This window comes from Lutzomyia longipalpis, chromosome 2 (genome assembly GCF_024334085.1).
Source record: "Lutzomyia longipalpis isolate SR_M1_2022 chromosome 2, ASM2433408v1".
Lineage (NCBI taxonomy): Eukaryota > Metazoa > Arthropoda > Insecta > Diptera > Psychodidae > Lutzomyia > Lutzomyia longipalpis.
Window position 1 is genome coordinate 6,031,538 of NC_074708.1, and position 20,505 is coordinate 6,052,042.

A 20,505-nucleotide genomic window follows, 5' to 3' on the forward strand; every position below is an offset into this window, starting at 1 on the left:
AGAGCAAAACAACGATGGTGCCAGCGATGAAGGCTGCTAACACGCTGTTGTGGATGCGATTTACAAGACGAGCCATAGAGATATTAATGTGGCCAAGAAAGTGTGCACACAAGCCCGTGGTGGAGCAACAAAAAAGGGCGACACTGTCAAATGCGAGACTTTGTGGTTCAAATATTATTGGCACTCTTTGCATTTTGCCACATATAAGAGAGGACCCTCCTGCACGGAGTACTCTACTACAGCAGTGAAAGAGAAGCAGTTAATGACAATAACTGACAAAACTTGCATTTCCAATAAATTTGCTGTGAGAGGCAGTAATTCATTTGCGCCTCTTTGATGTTTATGTTAGCATTTGCTGCCTTATTGCTGCCCATTTCCCACACACAGCGCTAATAGCTGGCTAAGCTGTTCATTTTGCCACCATGTCCTTTGCTACATAACGTGTGTGTTTTTTTTGCCTCGCAATAAATTAATTTTAAATCATCTGAGGGGTTATTTTCTTAAATTTAATTTCCATAAAAAATATCTCTCTAATTTTGTGCAAAAAGGACTAATTTCTTGTAACTGAATACCCCTCAGTTTTGCTCTCAAAAAACATTCTTATGGGAAAAAAGAAAATAAGAAATAATAATTTTTAAAAAATTGTGAAAGGATGTTTTATATGTGGTTCAACAATGAATATTGTGTAGTGAAAAAAAAAGAAATAATTAAAATAAATGACATGCCAACACGTGACGATTATATGGAACATATATGGGGTTTATTTTATTAGTTTTTTTTGTTGTTGTCCTCTTGGTGTACACGGGAGAGACCAGAAAATTTGGACTTTTTGATCTCTTGGATGAATCTTTCTTTTCTTGTAAATTTTATACCTTTTTTATCTCTCCTTTTCTTTCACACTGAATTTCTTATACTATATACATATTTATTTCATATTGAGACAGAAAGCATTTTAAATAAATGGTTCTCATCGCCGACTCTACAAAGAGACGTATACTATGCATTGGAATCTGTGTGAGGTCGTAAAAAATATTAAATTAAGAAAATTCAGCGATTTGCGGAACATTAAAGTCACCCATAATGGTGTCCACATGAAGGAATAATCATTATTCTGCAGATTATCGAGCAAATAATACAATGTATGCTGCATTGTCAATGGCAAATTGAGCTTGAATTATTAACATCTCTTTATATTGGGCGCTTATTTAGGGGGTGAATCATTCGTACATTTTATTCACAAATTTTTTATTGAATTTATTGCTACTTACATACCTATTTATATACATTGAGATGCTTTATTTTCATCAACCTTCGGAAGTTGGTGAAGTTTAAGATTTTTTTTAAAGTGATTTCATGTGATGCGCAGCGATACAAGGGAACCCACAAGATTGTTATCAAGGAGTGAAGATCGTCGCAACGTTTGAGAATTAAGAGAAAATCTGACACATCTCTAAGCTATTTTCTGACTTCTATCTTTTTTTTTTCTACCTTTGGTGTTTCATTACTAAAAAATGATGTTAATATTCATAATGTTCGGTGTTTCTTATGTATATGGTGAAGAAGATGATCAATATCGAAACTTTTCACGGCGGTGAATTATATTTCCGCCTCTCGTCTCGCCCGATCCGATGTCGTGATAAATGAAGGATTTTCAGAGATTTGACTTCACTCTCAATGGGGCATCCACATATTCCTCCCTCCTTCTCCCAGAAAAAAAAATAAACCCATGAGATTCGCCGCGATTTTTTTGGGTTCACATTCCCTCAAAAAGGCACAGAGAGAGAGCAACAAAGAGACCATCGCAGTTGAAACTGACAGTTTCATTCACACAATTCTCATTCAACATTTTTTTTTAAATCTAAGCGAAAGCTTTTTTTTCTCTATACATTATCACACCGATTGACGCACATTGGTGACAATAAAAATAGCTAAAATGTGTTAAATTCCAAACTTATTTTCCTCACTAATTAAAATGTATATATATGTATGTACATATCTGAATATCCAATGGTCATTTGCGTAAGTGAAACATTTACAAAACAAACTATAATAATAATTTTATTGAGATTTCACACCGTGTCTCCGTCGTCCGGCATTTTATTATATTTCTCCTTGCTAGAGGTCAGGGTACCATGATCTTCATCAACTCTCACGTTATATCGTATACCTCCTGGGATAAATATTTAAAGGAGTTGAAACTGGGTGGCATTAAAAACAATTAAAAATCTCTAAAGAGATGTAACTCACGATTGAGTTTCTTTAGGGAAATTATGATCTCATTTCTTTTTGTTGAGACACGGTGGTCTTTATAAAAATATATAACTTTTATTTTATATACAAAATGCTCCTTATTTACCTTTTTTTATTTTATGAGAATTATAACAACTTCTGGATTTTTTCATTGTTGCTTAATTTTTTGCAATTATGGAATGAAATCAATCAATTTTTCCATTATGCTTAGCATTGAAAGAGTACAATGATCTATACAAAAAAAATTATATCACTTTGTGTTCGATAGATTAAGTATTCCCCCCCCCCATTCTTTATGTTTTTCAATAAACATTATGTATATTTTCTATTGCTATTTATTGTTTCTATATCATTCACAATGCTATTGGATAGAACCCAAAGTTATCTGACAACGACCATTTTCTTGTTATCTGCATCATATACATAAATGTACCGCCTACCACGGGATATGTACGTTATGTACATATTTCTTTCAGGGCACATTAAACACTTTAACTGATAGAGGATGGATGAGTTACACTATTCTTTTAAATTTCTTAGAAATAACGAAAAAAAAACTAAAGGAGATTTTTTAAATTGACTCAGAAACATAAAGAGAAGCCAAACAGATTTTCCATTTTTTTACTAGAATTAAAAGAAATAAAAATCAAGAAAATTCGTTTAAAAACATGCAAATATGCGTCTAATGCTTCATGCTAAGTGAAGCTTTAATTATCTCAGAAGCTTTACAACAAATAATCCCAAAAATTAAAAATTCTAGAAATATTCTTTTATATCGCTTTTTCATCAAATTAGAATCTTAATTTGTATTATTATGTTACTAATTTTATGTTGTTAACTCAATCTATTTTCAGTAAGTTATTATGGGAAAGCTGACGATGGCTGTGGCAATCTAAAAGTAAAAAAAAACTTAGTTGAGGATGTTTGATGACCTCACGGATGGGTTCTGTATGCATTTTTGGCGTAGAGAAAAAAGTAATTAATTTTTTCTGTATATATAGTGGTTGGGTGAGACAGTTATAATAACATGTAGAATATAACAATAAAATGCCATTTAATTTTTCAGACCGTCGGACAAGTTTCGCGCCGGTAAGATACACCAGGGGCTTCAGACAAAGTTTTACGGGAATTTTTTACATGCCGCCAAGAACAAAATTCAAAACTACCGGACAAAGGAGAGCCGACACAAGCAGTCAAATCCACAACCGAGGAGTCTCCTCAGTTAGCTATAAAAAAAAAAACATCATGGACACAATAAAATTATAAAAGCATCAAACTGGCACTTCATATTACCATAACAATATTCCAACATAAATAAGTGGAGCTTTTTCTCTTTGCCATACATGCGGGAGACTCGAGTGGTATGAAATTAGTTAATATTTTGATTGGTTTTCACCCATAATGCCACTTTTTTCTAACACACTTACCCACCACTCTCTATGCCATGGAGAAGAATATTATTTATTTATTTGGCCACGATATTCAAAACGATTTTTTTGTCACTCACCCCGAAATGTGTTGAAAAGCATATTAAAGAATATGGTAATGGGATTTTAAACATGAATATCTCGATTGACTTACTAATCATTATCACTTCGACACTTAAGACAGTGAGATAAAAAACTGAGAGATATATATTTTTTTTCTCGAGAGCGTTTTTGTTGACTTCTTTCTGTAATCTCATAAATTTAATGACACGCTGTTATATACACTAATATAGTTAACAAATTAATTTAAAAGAGCCAGTATGAATGAAAGAGAGAACGAGAAGTTATATGGATGTACATAAATTTATTATGATAGGATAAGTAGACATAAAGAAAATAATTAATTGTTTATTTGATAACATACTGTATAGATTATAGATAGTGCAAATATTTTATTAAAACGTGTTTCTGTATTATTTTCTGTCTAAAGATAACACGAGCTTTTCTATTCAACATTTTCATACGATGAGCTTTTCATGAGAATAATATTTTCTAATAATATTCTTATTAAATATCTAAAACAAGAGCTTATTAAAAAAAAACATTAAAAATGTTGCTACAGTAGGTACTCTACATAAAATTCTTAAAAATAACTCTTAATGTCAACATAGAGAAGACGGAAAAGTTTGTTTTATTTTTTTTTATGTCCAATACCTCATAAATCAAAAAATATTATACATGAACATGACATTGAGTGAGGATGGAAGTAAATATTTATGAATGAAGGTCATTATATGATGCCCTTAAGGATTTTTCACACACCATTTTACCCTTCAGCCCTTGGAGGTGCAATTCACTGCCTTACGGTATCTACATACAGTGTATGTTGTATATATTTATGCTTAGGGGCATTTTTAGGTTCTTATAATTTACATAAACGGAGTGAAACAAACACCCCTGGAAATAATGCTACAACATTACATATTTACAGCATTTAAAGCTCCCAGCCTTATAAATACAATTGCACAGATATTCCGTCTTGTCATTATGACGATTATATATTCTTTATGCTGTGCAATTGCTTTGTAATCAATAAAAGCTTTAATTAAACTTGGGAAAATTAACAAAATAAGAAATAAATATAGCATAGGGAAGTCTGGGAGGTCTCTTGGTTAACTTCAGTTAAATTCTCTCTGTAGTTTTGTTTAATTTTAGAAAATTTTATGGAATATAATATTAGAAAAGAGAGAATATAGTAAATTATTGAGCCTTCTGAATGGATTTTCTGTTCTTAATAACAATGCTTGAATTTGGGTGTTTGACATACTCGTAATCTGTGTAGATGAGTTCATCCTGTCATAGCTCTAATGCTCATCACTCACATCGCAGAACTTTTGGAAGGATTGTACATTGAAAAAAAAAAAAAGATTTCCTTAAGGTTGGTGGTGGTTTGTCAAATAAAGTTTTAAGCTTACCCGACAATGTAACAATTTTTTCTTCTTCTTTTTTTAACATCCTTGTGTCCCTTTGGGGACGTGATTGTGTGAGGGATGGCCACAATGCAAGCCGGTAAAATCAAAGTTGGACACACATTTTTCATGACAATTATCCATTTGAATACTTATCGTACCTTTTGAAGGCACCTCGCTGTGCGCCTCAGAAACGCCTTTCTGTTAACTTCTCGCATACACATCTATACCTTTTTCGCCTTCGTTTGCCAGCTCTTGAAATATCCTCTGTGTTAGATTTTTTTTTTAACAATAATACATCTCACTTTTTCTCCTTTTTCTGCTGCTGTAAAATCACCTATTATACACGTAAAAATATTATTCCAATTTGAGGTGTTGCAGGACCTAAAAGAAAGACAGAGTGTACTAATTGAAATGATTGAATTGAATTAAATGAAGGAAAATTTAACAAAATTATTAATTAAAGGATATGCGGGTTCGCAAAAAGCATAAAAAGATTTTCTAATAATTATAGAAATTCGAAAATTAATAAAAAATAAAATATTATATAATTTAAATCAATATTTTTAAATTAAAAGCAATCATTTGTCAAGTTTATTAACTAAATTTTCTTTTAGTTTTTCAGCATGAGAAAATCCATCATAAATAAAACTGATTTACCTTCATTTTTATTACAATTGAAAAGGTAAAAAAAAATCAATTTAAAAGTATGAGAATATGCAAAATTTGAAAAATATTTTTTTTTTACAAAATAAGGAATGCTTCAATAGCTTTAAAATAAAATAAGCTTTGTGATAAAAATGAAGGTAAATTAGTTTTATTTATGATGGATTTTCTCATACTGAAAAACTAAAAGAAAATTTAGATTAAAAAATTGACAAATGATTGCTTTTAATAAAAAAAAAAATATTATGCAAAATATGTTGAGTTTCTTATGAATTACTGAAAATAGAATACTCTCAGTTTAAGAAAATTATGAATGTTTTAAATGTTTAATTTTCCAACAAAAAAAGATCAGTTAAATTGGCCCACCTTATGAATGAAACTACAAAGAAGGAAACAGGATATATTTTATCCATTCACTACACAATAATCAACTAAAACTCCTTCAAAAGAAATGGAAAATATTATGATTACCAGAAGCATTAAAATTGAAGGTGTTTTATAGGATTTTTTTCTCCAAGGGCACATGCCAAACAACTGCTAAAGACTCTTTGTGAATTTTCACCACATAGAGATTGGTGGAGAATTAAACATCAACATAAGGAAGGTACCTACCTACCTACCTACTAAAGAGTTCTCGATGGTGTTGGTATATAATGTTGGTGCTGCTGGTAGTGTTTGTTTGGTTGATGCTACCAAACGACCTCCCGCATACAGAAGCCCACCGCATGGAAAGTGTTTTATGCTGTAAAAGAAGAAGAAAAATTCCGATCAATTTATAGGTATATACCTAACATGTATGAAGAGAATTGTCAGATTTCTTTATAGTCACTCTGCCAAGCTCTCTCGGTAAGTGGGCAAAAGATGATTGAGTTGTTAAACTGTGGTGTTTTTCCTTTTCCTCTTTTTAGTCCATTTTTGGGGAACAATGACGAGGAGAGTCCGACAAAAAGGAGCAGATTTTGAAGCTGTGTGTGTGTGTGGTAGAGGTGGCCCAACAAGGGCATTTCGACCTCCAACGTTAAAATTAATTGGAAAAGAAGGAGCCCAGTAGTGAGGATCCTTTTCTGCAAAATGTTCTGACACCCACTCTCAAGGATGATTTCTGGATTGCTTTACAATTTTAATATATTTCACCTTTTCGGCCATTTCAGCGGCTCTTGTGAGGCACAGCGTGAAATAGCCTATGAATAGTTTTCGGCAAATATTGATCGGAGCCCCGCGTGGTGCCCACAGCAAACAGGAAGGACACCCTGGTCATTGAGACGGTGTCTCTGTGCAAAAATTCCATCTTGTGTGTATGCGTTTGGAGATCTCCCATGTGGTGCGTGGGTGCATCGTGTGACACCCCCGACTCGTCTACCTACGTGGTTGGCATTATTGGAGAATAAGGGGAACTGGGAGAATGGAAGGACATGAAAATGTTTAATCATTGGATCCAATGCTCCGCCCGATTTTCGGGCGGTTCTCCCATTTGTCCTCGCCTCCGATACTGCGCACATGTTACCCGGCAAATGCTAAAACGTGGTGAGAATATCTACTTTACGATAAGAATTCCCCATTGATAAATTCTTATTCATATTTTCCACATTACGAATACATTTCAAGCATCTTTCAACATTCATCACGTGTTTTTTTGATATATAGACGCAACATTTTATGTATGTTGTACATAATGTACGATATATAAAAATTAGTGGGGTGCCAAAAGCACAATGTACATAATCGGTTACAAGAAAACTAAATATAGAAAAAAGCTCAATTTGAAGAAATGTGGCCCAGTCCCAAGTTATTCTTCTCCACATAGATCAATCAAGTTCTAATCGTTCTAATTAAGTTTATCTTGTTATTTTGTAAACATTAAATGATGTATGTAGGTGCTGAAACTTAATCAGTCTAAATCTAAGATTTATTTATTTATATATGTAGCTATATAAGAAGCTTTTCTAAGCTCTTTTAATATATATGAGGAATATCAGGTTACATAGCAGAAATTTCGTATTGGAATCACGGTTTTGGTATATTTATCTCATTAATCTACATCTGCTGGAATAAATTAGTGAAGTTTCCTAACGAGGTATCGTTTCTAGGACAACTTTTCTATAGGTAGACAATTTATCGCTGGCTACGTAATTTACTATTCTAAATTAAATTAGCATAAAAAAGTATTAAAACAATTTAAAAGTTTAAAGGATTATAGCTCTGAAAAGGCTTCAGAAAAAGGAAAAGCTCTACTTTTGCATTAAAATTGAGATCAAAAGAATTAAAATAAATTATCTCAAGAATTTTGCAAGAGAAAAACATTTCATAACATTTTCAAATACCTGGTATATGAACCTGAAATTCATTGAGATGTTTCAGCTTGCTCAAGGATATGTTATGTAGCTTTTTCTTTGAGGTAAAATACATGAATTGCTTTTTATGGAACTTGCATAGAATAAAAGACAAATATTACCGTATCGCATCAAAGGTGGTGGTATTTTGTGTGAGTCAAAGGACACACTGTGTAGTGAATGGACAAAAGGATACCATCTCCTCCGAAGGTTCCCACATTGTGCTCCAGAGGGGTCCCTTTTGTGTTCATGACATCAAAATCTGGGAGAATGACTGAGCACAGATCTGGCGCCAAATGGGCGAGAGTTCTGAAAGATGTCTCTCTCTGTGCGGAAGAAAAAAAAAGTTGACCAAAGGTGAATAAGAGAAGAAAAAAAATTAATACCCTTTGAATTGAACGAGTCCCGACATTCCAATATTATTTTCTATGAATTTATCCTTATGTCTTTCACACTTTGAGTGGCAAAAGAAATAGCACTTTGGCGATTTCCTTCAAATGTCCAGCTGAGAGGTGTTCATCCTTTGTTCTCTATGGTTCTCCTTTTCCTTATACGCATAAAATCTACGGCCAAAACATAATTTTTTTTCTCGTCAAACTTCATCCGTGAAGAATTTTCTTTTTTTTCTTACCTTTTGCCCTAAAGAATCCGACAATGTAATATGGGGGTCCTGTTCGTCATGTTCATTCATACATTATTTTTAGGAGCGAGGTGGAAACTATCATTTAGGCATGGCCATGCAAGGCATCCCATTCACACAGGCTGAAAGAAAAATTTTTATTTGTAAATATTGTGGTGCTCTCGGAGATTTCAACAGCACGTGTTTCAAAACGACAATAAAAAGCAAATGACGATCATTATAAGTCATCGTGTGGGGTTATATGATTATTGCCATCTTCACAGATCCACCGGAATAAAGCGCCAATTTCATACTGCAGCATCTGATAGCATTTATGATGCGCGGTGCCTCCACTTGCCATCGCGGCAGTGTGGTCAGGCACACATTTCTTGGGACATAATTAATTGTCGATCCTAAAATTGTTTGGGTTCTTGTTTTACAAAATACTCAACAAGTTTTTTGCTCACCGCACCACCGAGAGCTCACTCTTCTGCCCAAAGTTGAGAATTTATTTTTATTGGCGTTGATTGAATGCCAAAAGAGAGTCCCGAATTGTCCGACACACACAGGAGGGTTTTTCTTCATCTTATGGGCTGTGCTGGGTGCGCTAAGGTCTCTCTGCTGATCAAATAGTGATTGAGACATTAAATGTATGTATGCTCCTCCAGACGTTATATATATACTCACTGGTATGCGCGCACATACATACATATAATTTCTTTTTATTGCTCATCATATATCATTGGTTCACCCAGGAGTTATAAAAAGATACTTTCACAGAGCGATGGTCGATGGGACCAAGAAGCAGCTCTTTCGTGCAGTTATGTCATCTGATTGAGAGATACAATCTCTGCCCATGGGACGATTGTTACCTTTTGTAGGATGATGCAGGAGAGCTCTGGGTGAAGAGAATAGAATATTGTGTATAGTAGATGAAAGTATGGTATCTGGGTGCAAGGAAAAATGGATAATTTACTCGAGTATCTCGCAACATAAAGTGGTCAATTTGTATGCAACGAGCGGCGTTCTCTGTGATGCCCCTTTGCCACTTGGTGGGTGTTTTTTGAGGTGCTGAGATGAAGACATCGAGTGACTACTTGAGCTTCCACTTGAGGGGTTGCACTTGTTGGACCATAAAAATTTTAATTTTGATTTCACACAACTAAAGAAAAAGAATATGGAGTGTTGTACCTCCGTGTGGTCAGTTTAATCACTTCAACTTGGGCGACGTTGTACACGTTCACCACCATCAGTTCTTTCTTCAGATCTTTCTGATTCTTTGGCATTCAGACATGCTCGAAATTGATTCTTTGTTCGTATTTTGTGGTGCAAAAATCACTGAAAATCATTCAAGGGGAATATTTCAACAGGAAATTACCACCTAGGGCGATAAAAATTTAAAAATTGTTGCCAAACATATGGATTATTTGTCCTTGGGGCATTCTATGAGCATCTTAGAGAGGAAGAGAATATTTAATAATTAATTTTATTCTACAAACTTATAAAAGATTCAATTTAATAAAATAATTTTCAATAGAAAAATTAATAAATTAATGATAAAAATATAGATTTGCTATATATGTATGTGGATACATATAGAAAATATTTTGCTACCTGCATCACTTGAGCAGATGAAAAAAGAAATTTCATAATAGATTTATCTCCTGTGCATAGCATCATGTCCTCGTATATATTCCATTTTAGGTTTAACTTGTGGGCAAATTACATCGAGGAAGAGAGATACCACACACAGCCCATCATCCGTAAAAGGAGCATCAGCATCAGTTCCTGCCACACCGGGAGAAATTTAATCCATTTGATTGAAAAAAGCGAAAACCTAATCCATAATCCAATTGTGCTCTTCGATAAAAGACCTAATGAGGCATATGCGGAATCCTTCTCGAGGGCTTGTGATCTGTGGAACATACAAGGATCGCATATAGAGTGTTGAATGGAATTACATGCAATATTTGACCAGTGCAATTGAGAACATGAATGAAACCAGAGAGAGAGAGAGAGAGCTACATAACATACATATAATGTCTTCATACAAGGTCCGTGATCGACTAGACTCATTCACAGTCTCCAAAGCAATTTTCGTACGTCTGGAATCTCTTTCATCTCCATCCTCTTTGGCCTTCACATTCGCCAAAGGGAATACCTGAGTTTTTGTTAATTATACAGTCGAAAATTGAAATAACATACATATATGTATGTATGCTCAACTATTGCGGGGGATTTTATGTATTAAACGAAAGGTGAGCTTCTTTTTTATCAGAGATTTATTCAAAATAACTTCTGGTCCATTTTGTAAACCCCTGACAAAAAAATCTCATGTGTGGAGTCTTTTTTGGGGCAATTGTTGGGACATTGATCGCGAGACATTGAGCAGGAATGCACAGAGTTAAGAAAAAAGGAACATCATAAAGGTGGAAAAGGGAGCGTTAACGAGATCCTCGGAATAGTGCCTCTGCACGTTCCACTGATCTACGGACAAGATTTTTTGATAGGGGCTTAACACTATTTTTTGGGGGCCTTCTCTCTTTTGCCGTTTCCCTTTTCCACATTGTTTAATACCCCCCATTTAACAATATTTCACTCTCTTTTATTTTTTATTCTTGCTTTTCACTCTTGCTTCTTCGTAGGGTCTTCGTATAAGGTTTTAGCGGATAACACAGTTGCGATGCTTCAGATTAAAATGAAGAAGAATTTTTAAATTTGATTAAACAACAGAGTACTGAATGAATTTTAGGTATAGATTTAAAAAAAAACTGAAAATTATTCTTGGAAAATTTAGAGGAAAATTATAAATATTCCGAATATTTCTGTATAAATCGAATATTTATATTTATTATCTGAAAAACTCTTTATATATTTTTTTTTAAATCATAAACTCATTTAAAACTAATTATTATGACGATAAATAACTATTAAAGTAAATCATAAAGAATCATTTTCTAATTAAGAGCAACTGTACCACCTCATCTTGTAGAATTCTGGAGGCGAATCTCCACGGTTTTCTTATGGTGTTAACTACGGCGGCGGGCGTTTTAAAGGTAAGTAGCAGCTTCTTTTCTCAAATTTAATTTTGGGGCTCCTCTCTCTGGTGAACCATCGAAGGGCCTCGTTAACAAGGCGCTGGCGCTATCTTCGCATCGTATTCATACCAATAGTCTGGAATTTACATCGTTTCCGGCGTTTACTAGTTTCCCATCATATCTTCACAAAACTTTTCATCTCACCATGATCATGAATTTTTGGCAAACGAAGAAGACAACAAAAAAAAAACAAGACAAAGCCACTCACTTCTCGGCATGGAAACACACCGAAAAGTTTTGATCTCACTTCTTAAATGTTGAGAGCCTTTTTTCGCTAATTGTTGTGTGCGGCGGTGTGCAAAAAAAAAAGTAGTTGAGAATGAACTTGGTCAAGATGACTATAACACTGGAAATTGGATGGTTGAAGAGCCATGGAGAAGGAAAAAAAATGAGGCCCTCCTCCAATTCTTTGGTGTGTCAAATAATTTATAGAGTCTGAGAGAGTTTTCAATAAATTACATCATCGGACTCCAATTTATTTATTTAAACGTTTCGTATAAAAATCCTAAATGTTTCGTCGGGTTTTCTGTGGTGTGTGTGCTTTTGGGGGTCTTTTTTTATGTTGTGTGCTCTACGTGCCGCTCTAACCTGAGAACATCGCACGGTTTTTGATTTGAATACAAAATGGAATTTTGTAGCAACAACCCGAAAACATGCATTTGCGGTTTCATCCGTTTGATCAAGGGGGCAGATATTCACTTCCCGCGCAAAACGATTCACGGGCTAATATTCCTCTTGTTCCCTCCGGGGCGTGGGTTAGCATGGGGCAAAATGGGGGATATTGTGTCCCTATTTGAGACAAAACAACAATCATGACAAAGAGACCGTTTGATGCTGGGGTATGTTTAACAAACAATGATGCGTCGATTTTTCATCACTTTCATGGCTCGTGGGGACTTCTTATCTCAAAACCACCGTCTCATCGGTTGATGGTGTTCTTCCTTTCATTTTTTTTGTTGTATTTTAGCATCTAAAGACAGGATTATTCTTATGTTTAGAAGGCATATATTAGTATATTGTGATCCCCATCGCCACTAAATAGTTCAACTTGTAACCATCCAGAATCCCGCCTCTGTGGCCTACATCAATGCCGCGCGGTTTTTATCCGAAAAGAGATCTTAATAGCTGTGAGAAACCGCGCTTGTTAGTTATAAATAAGTTAATAACATGGCGGGTAGTTTTTTGCCAACACTCAGAATCACCTTTTTTCTCCCTCTCTCTCTCTCTCTCCAATTCTGGGATGTGAAGAGCCAACAAAAGCCTTGTGGGTATATGACCATGTGAAGAGTGCGCGCGAGAGAGGAGAAGCTTCAGAAATCAGAGCTTCCATATCCACATAGTTTTTGATCTTAAGATTGTGATTCATTCATACGAATATTCGCCTTGGTTTGTCTTCAGCAGCACAATACCTGCGAGTTCTTGGGTTGTTTTTGCCGTGCTTTTTTGTTGCTTCTCTCTCAAGAAGGGGTGAGCTGCAAACTTATTTGGTTAATTTATTTGATCCTCGCGGGCTATTAGAGATTGTAGACTTCTGCAACCCACACAAGGTGAACATAATTTCGATCGCAGCATCTCCCAACTAAAACCCCCAAAGCCACAAATGAGGGGTATATCAGTTGCATTTTCAAGGATTTATATTTCACTGCTAAATGCTATGCTATGTTATGCTACATATGTTTAAGATATGTGTTCGTGATAATTAATTTTAGTCTAATTGAATAAATTAATTAAGAAAAAAAAGCTTCAAATATTCACAAAAAACTTATTATAGAATGATTTTATAAATATTTTTTAGAATTACACTGGAGCTTTTTCATGAAGCTTAATGCTGGAAGAATAAAGTTAAATAAAAGCTTTGATTACACTGTCATTGGAAAAGCCAATCTCGAACCATAAAAAAAACTTTCTAGTTCTTTTCTTTGACAAATATTTTATCGATTAATAATTAATTAAAATTTTAGGATTCTAGTAATTTATTAAAGTAGTTTTAAGATTTTTTTTTGAATACAATTAAAACAATCATTGCATCTAAGATTTTTTTTAAATTTTTAAATAAATCTTTGGTTGTTTAATTTTTCAATAGGAAACCCCAAATTAGAGCCATTTGAGCTTTATAGCGATTCAACATGGTAATTTCATTATCTACACATTATGTATGTATGTATACACATTAATATTATGTATAAAAGCCAGAGGTGCTATGGGCAAGACTAAAAAAGCACCCGCGTGGTCTATGAGAAGATAGTTCTGGACCTCTATTTTCTGGCGTCTGTGAAGTCACGGTCATTGAGAAATTCGAGCAGACATGGAGGTAAAACGACCTGTTGATTTTTTCATCTTCAATCTAAGCATAACACCACGTTTCAGCGGCTATAAATCATACATTTGCTGGGTTAAGAAATTGGATTTTGTGCAAAGTACACGGCGCCTCCATCTCAAATAAATTTTGCCGATTTTTGAGGAATGTGGTCGGCTGTCTTTTCCTCTTTTTTTGCGACATCCTATCGGGTGTCTCGTTTTTTAATCTTGCGTGTGCTCCTCACTTTTCGCCAAAAATTTGAGTGAAGAGTGGCGGTGATGCAAGAGAGTGGAGGCTAAATATTTTGGTTGGGTCTGATGCGCGGTCCCATTCTCAATTCCACACGCTGAATTTTAATTTTGACGCGGCATCTCCTCGGTGGCTCTTTTGGTGGCAATAGAGCGATTAACTAATCCTGCCGGGGGTACATCAATATTAAAATATCACAATACTTTGACTCTCATTCGGCATTTGATATCCGATACCATGCCGCCTTGGCGATATATATTCACCTTTTCGGACGATGTGTGTTAATTAACGCGTTGCGACCAACATACGGGGACGCGATGGGCGACTGAATCCGATTTGGCGGCAGTCAACTTCTTGGGCGGCAGCGTGTCTTTCGCGAAATGCCTTCAATGCTTAACTTACATTCAGGGGTTCCGCGGGAAGACGCACGCGGGGGGGGAGGGTGGTTGGCTGCAACAGCACGAGATGGTTAAGTATAACTTTGCAATGTTTCCAACAATTGCGAGCATATATATGCTACATTATGTACAAAACGTAGTGTATGAAATGAAGAAATATGAATTGTGCGGGGCATCCAAAATTGAAAAATCTCTCACACTTAGCGAAGCGCCGCGGGTCCTTCACACAAACGAAAGTCCCAATGGGAGGCACAGTCAAAAGGCACATCATGAGAGATCCGAGAGTTGCACGGTGCAATGGCCATTGACTGACCCATGCAAAAGGTGAGGCTTATGCACACTAATTAGGTCTTGGAGCAAGGACGTGGTGTAATTAGTGTAATTGGACCTTCATTCCTTCTGTCTCATTTCCATTCGGATATATTTATTTGCTCTCTGGTATCCGTTTTATCTTGATGTATTTGCCAGACGAATTGAGTTACGGGCTGCTGTAGTTGCTGCTTTTGAATTATATCGATTGAAATAATTGTTGTTGCTGCGGATCAGTAATGATCGTGACTTGCATGCGCAGATCTTATAATATGCGAATATACAACATTTATACTCATCCGTATAATAACTAAAGGAATATGCCGATTAGGGTGAGGGCATATGGTGGTTGGTACAGGCATAGTAAGTAGCACGTTCATTGTTTTCCATCCCAATCATCATTCGCTAGTTTGTAGTGTGATTCACGATCCGAATGCCGATAGATGAGACAAATTTCATCCTTCCTTCTCGGCACGATCGTTTAGGGCATTTAACTCTCAATTTCACTTTGGGAAAACGGGCATGCTTTTCTTCACCTTACTCGTATAAACATTGGGGCTTGCTCCATCAACGTGCAATGCAAGGTTCGCCAAGGCAAGGCTTCCCTTTCATTCACTCAGCATAAATAAATATTATGTTGACTTTCCAATGATTCATTTAAGAGTTTTTTCTTTAATAAAATTTTCCCCATTTGTCTTAACATCTCTGAATTTTTAATCTAAAAAACATATAAAAGTTTCCATTTGAGCTTTTGAAGAAAAAAAGCTCACCCGTGAAATTCATTGAGCTCCATGAAACAGAAGTATGGCGCCGAATCCTTGTATGCAAAACTTCTTTACTCCTCCTCTTGCATTGTTAAAGAAATGGCCAAAGTAGCAGAAGTGATGGCGGATGTTATCAATCAAGTGGTAAATAGATTTTTTTCTTAAAAAAAAAGACGCATTATTTTACTTCAACACATATAGCGAAAAGGGCACAAAAAGAGAAGAAAGAAAAGAAACTTATGAATGGAACGAGTTTGCACATGATCACAAAAGGCTAGAATGACTCTCCTGTTTAGGAAAATTTTTGTATATCACCTTTGGAAGCTGTGGAAGAAGTGCAAAAAAAATTGGTTACAAAATGTTCATTCTCCATCGCAACTTCTTACCTATACAACATAATACAGCATTTTTTTCCACTGATAAACATTTTTTTTTGGCAAAATGTCCATAACTTTGCATTTTTTTGACCTTCTATACTTAAGCATCCTACCCAAGTCCTGAGTTGAGCCTTTTTTTCCTTCTTCTTCGTCAGGAGGCACAAAAACCCACCACCTTCGGAGATGTGCGTTGTTGTGCACAAAATGTGTGAAGTCGGCAATTTTGTAAAGTGCCATCGACAGATGAAGAAGAATTAAAATGGTATTATACCATTTTGAGGCAGAGGAAAATAATGAAAATGTTGGCGACAGCGTGTCTGGACCATTGTTCAAAGAGACCAATAGACTGTATTGTCCTCATTGTTGCAAACACATCTTAGTTTTTCGCTATCTCTCTTTCCTTATTTTTTTTTCAGCCACATTTGAGACCCTTTTGTCGATGCTGGGAGTCCCTTAAAAGAAAATCCTGCTTGACTCTAGTTGTCACGCCGCATTTCTCAAGGTGCATAAGGCACACCACACCATTTGTGCCATTATTGAGTGGCAATCAACTCAGTTATTCTTCTCACACGACGAACACACACATGGGTAAGAAAAGGATCCATTGAGGAAAAAAAGGACTCCCTTGAGATGATCATCAGTTATTGATTATGACAATTATATAGGTACACAATACAGAGATGAATTGGAAGCTACATTTTATTTAATTTTAAGAAGCATGAAAAAGTTATTAATTTAATTGCTATGAATTTTATTTAAATACTTTTAAAATTATGATGTATTAAATTGAACACATTAAAGACATTGTACAATACACAGTAATTTTTTTTTTACGCAACGTGTAATAAATAAATAATACGGTAGAAAAAGCTTACCCGACTGGCCCAAGATTTACTGACTTTCTGTATTTTTTCTTTGGCAAAATTCCTCATTTTGAAGCCGTTTTACCGTGGAGAAGATTTTTCGACTACGGTCCTACTGCACGATCACGACTGTATTTATTTAAAAAAAAAGCTATGAACCCTGCAAATCAACCCTGAAGCCCAGTCTGATCTCCGAAATATTATATTATTATCCCAAGTTAAATTTCTTTTGTGCACGAGATATACAGACAAATATGTATATATGTATAAATGTGGACAGAGGAAAAGATTGAAAATCAGATTTGAGGATTTTGAGAGATTTAAGAACCCCCATAGATTTCATATAAACGTGTAGTACATTGAGAAATGTGTTGTGTGTGGGGTTTGTAGTTTGCCGCCGAAGCAATCTTCACACCGTCATGGGTCCATCTCGGCAAGTCGCCAGGATAGTTGGTGAGAGAAAAAATTATCACCACCACCATTTGGGTGTAGAGAGTGTCATAAAGAAATGTCTTGTGATGTTAAAATATTTCGCTCAACAACTATATGAGATGAAGTTATCCGATAAGGTGATTCTCCTTCTTTGCCTGATTCTCCCCAATATTGCCTCTGCCTGCAGATCTGTTTTTTTTTCTTCACGCGGCCATCATCAACCTTTCTTATGGCGGGGAGGACGCAATGGGTGTTCACATTTTTGCACCCGGACATTTCTAATCAATGCAGAAAATATTCGACTTGATAGCATAAGGATAACAGCTAAAATAATTTTTTTGTAATTTTTTTTCTTAGCCCTCTCAGTGGTTGGTCATGTCACCCACTTCACTCATCTTTAGGACACATCTCACTGCGTCTAGAAGCTCCGAGACATTGAATGCAAATGCAGCGAGAGTTCAGGATGATAGCGACTTTATGAGCTGGAAGCAAGTCACGAATGGATGGTGAACGACGTCATTTGTGTGTCCCACGCCTTTTCCTGCACTCTTTTGCCGTCTACTAAACCAAGAAGGTACAATTATAGGTATTACCGTACACCATGCCGTGGTTTTTTAGCTCAATTCCCAACACTTCTTTTGTCATGTCTTAAGGCTAAAACTACTTTAAACCAAAGCGCAAAGCAGATTTTTCTGATTAGGAATTTAGTTAAAATTTGATTATACCGGAATACATTTAAGGCCCGACATGTATTAAATTTTCCATGATATATTCCGTTATTATTTGCAAAATCTTTTAGCATAAATAATTGCCAATATACACCATTTTTTACCACATTCTCTTGAGATCTAGCGTGGTAATGCTGAATTTCTATAAAACGTCGATTGGAATTTTGAGAATCTTTTTTTCTTTAATTTTCTCGGAAATGAAAATTCTTAGAAGTCCGAAAAATAAATTGGAAGTTATCACAATATTTGATCTAATCTTTATAAACTTTTATGCTTTCTTTTGACTACTGAGTTTCTTAAAAGTTGGCTATGAAAATTAATAAAGTTTTTGTTAAAAAAAATATTAATCAGCATAGGTACTTCACAAAAGATAACTTTTCTCACCTTGTAAGAAGTTATTCGTATCAGAGTGCTTTGGAATGATGGGGAAGAAGGATATATTGATGACTCTGAATATGATTATTGAATCCACACAGCAAAGGAGCCATATACAATCATGTGAGAAGTCTGTGAAAATTGAAGAGGCGCACGCTCATTATCTGAGAGTCTGCTTCCACCGCTACTTACTCACATACCGCATAAGTATTTTGCTATGTTTATCGTGCAATTTTAGAATTAACAAAAGAACGCTGAAAGCAAAAGTGTAATTCGTAGTGTTTTGCTGTTCTGGATGATTGAAAATCAAATTGACACGAATTTAAAATTTATATCAGTCCTTCACCTTATGCCCGGATCCTCAAGTCACCTCAAGTGCCAATAATTACCAATTAGTACTGGTAGCGACAGCTTTGGTATATCAGGCATCAATTTTCAAGCGGGTCCTTCATAATTAAATTATGGCGCATATGGTGGACACCGCGCGACTCGACTAAAGCCATGCCCGGAACTAATTGGCAAGGTGTGTGCTCTTGAAAATTCATCTGCAACTCCTCACCTGATTTATTCACGATCACGGGATGATGGTAAATGGACTGTGAGGTCCGTGATTACCATATTAATAGTGTACTAGCGGTATTTATGCAGCCACAGAGACGGTCAAAGTAATTGTGCCGGGGATTCTTCGGGGCTTCGCACACACAGCTCACAATTTTAATGTACATAGGTAGGTATAGGTACCTACCTATATAAGAGAGGCTGTTTATCTTTCCCATGGATGGCAAAAGTTTCTGAACTATTCGTCTTTTTTTTTTACTTCTTCTTCTCATTTTCTAAAAATAAACACTTCAATAAAGCGAAAGTTTCAGAGGGTGGTTGTGGGTTAATTTGCCGCCACCTCCTTCTTCCTCCACCCCCTCAAGTGCGCACTACCAATGTTGATCGTCTCTGTGATCTTCTCTGGTGGATCTTTCACTGTGTCCTAGAGTCATAAATTTGCATAAATTTCTGGGAGCATAAAGAGGTAAAATAATGGTTGTGGATGAAGCAAAAGAAGAGGAAATTCCTCACCCTGTGTAGATCTTGTCCGACCAAGATGCATTATTGAACGTTCATTTTGTAGCAAAAAGAAAAAAGAAAAAAGAAAAATCCGGTAAAGAAAAAGAAGTGTGTGATCAGTGTTGAGCAAGAAAATAATATATGAACAATCTTCATTCGTCTGGGTCGTGAATTCAAGGAATTTTGTGAGAAATTACGCGAATATTGTACGAAATTCCGTGAATTTCACGTAATAATCTTTATGACGAGAACCATGATTTATGATCTCCTTTCCGCAGCACCCAACCATCCTCTTCTACGCAACAAAGTGTTGTTAGGTCGACATGATGCGTGTTCTCGATCAGTTTTCATCTTACTCCTTTTGCATTCTCTGCCATTTCTCTTTGTTATTTTCATTCTCTTTGCTGTTTTAACCTCTCATCGCCAATTCGCTGGGTACATGTACCTACCTACCTATATATATTCTTCGGGACTTAATTAATAATTGAGTGAATCAATTACGAATGATCTTTCATACGGGGAGAGACAAATTTTCTATTGATCAACACGACGATCGGTGATGGCTTGTGTGATAATTGCCATCTAAATGGTGGCGCTAAGGGTGGCCCTCATTTATTATTCATGGGTATACCAAAGTCAAATATGTAACGGTGGAATGTCATGATCTTTCTTGTGGGTGCTTTTTCTACCTTTAGTTGACAGATCGTCCCGCCACTTGTGTAATGCTGTTTATTTTTATTAGTTTGTCATACACACCATCCATCAACATTTCTCCCCTATGTGATCTCCCTTT

General features: G+C 35.6%; 1 protein-coding gene and 1 long non-coding RNA gene across 4 annotated transcripts in view; both read left to right on the forward strand.

Moving 5' to 3' along the window:
• The window catches only part of LOC129788828 (zinc finger protein hangover), an 85,601-nt gene extending 82,075 nt beyond the window's left edge, over positions 1 to 3,526 (forward strand). For both annotated transcript variants that reach the window (XR_008750396.1, XR_008750395.1), the window contains 2 exons: positions 3,105 to 3,225; positions 3,317 to 3,526. The gene's annotated coding sequence lies outside the window, so the exon portion shown is untranslated. The remainder of the gene's footprint in view (positions 1 to 3,104; positions 3,226 to 3,316) is intronic.
• Positions 3,527 to 6,012: 2,486 nt separating this feature from the next.
• Positions 6,013 to 17,063, forward strand: LOC129788831 (uncharacterized). Of its 2 annotated transcripts, none has more exons than XR_008750399.1 (3): positions 6,013 to 7,336; positions 10,466 to 16,603; positions 16,672 to 17,063. It is a non-coding gene; the product is annotated as an uncharacterized LOC129788831 (long non-coding RNA). The 2 variants fall into 2 exon arrangements; XR_008750400.1 differs by having other exon boundaries at positions 6,013 to 6,591; positions 6,721 to 16,603.
• The last annotated feature ends 3,442 nt before the right edge of the window (positions 17,064 to 20,505 follow it).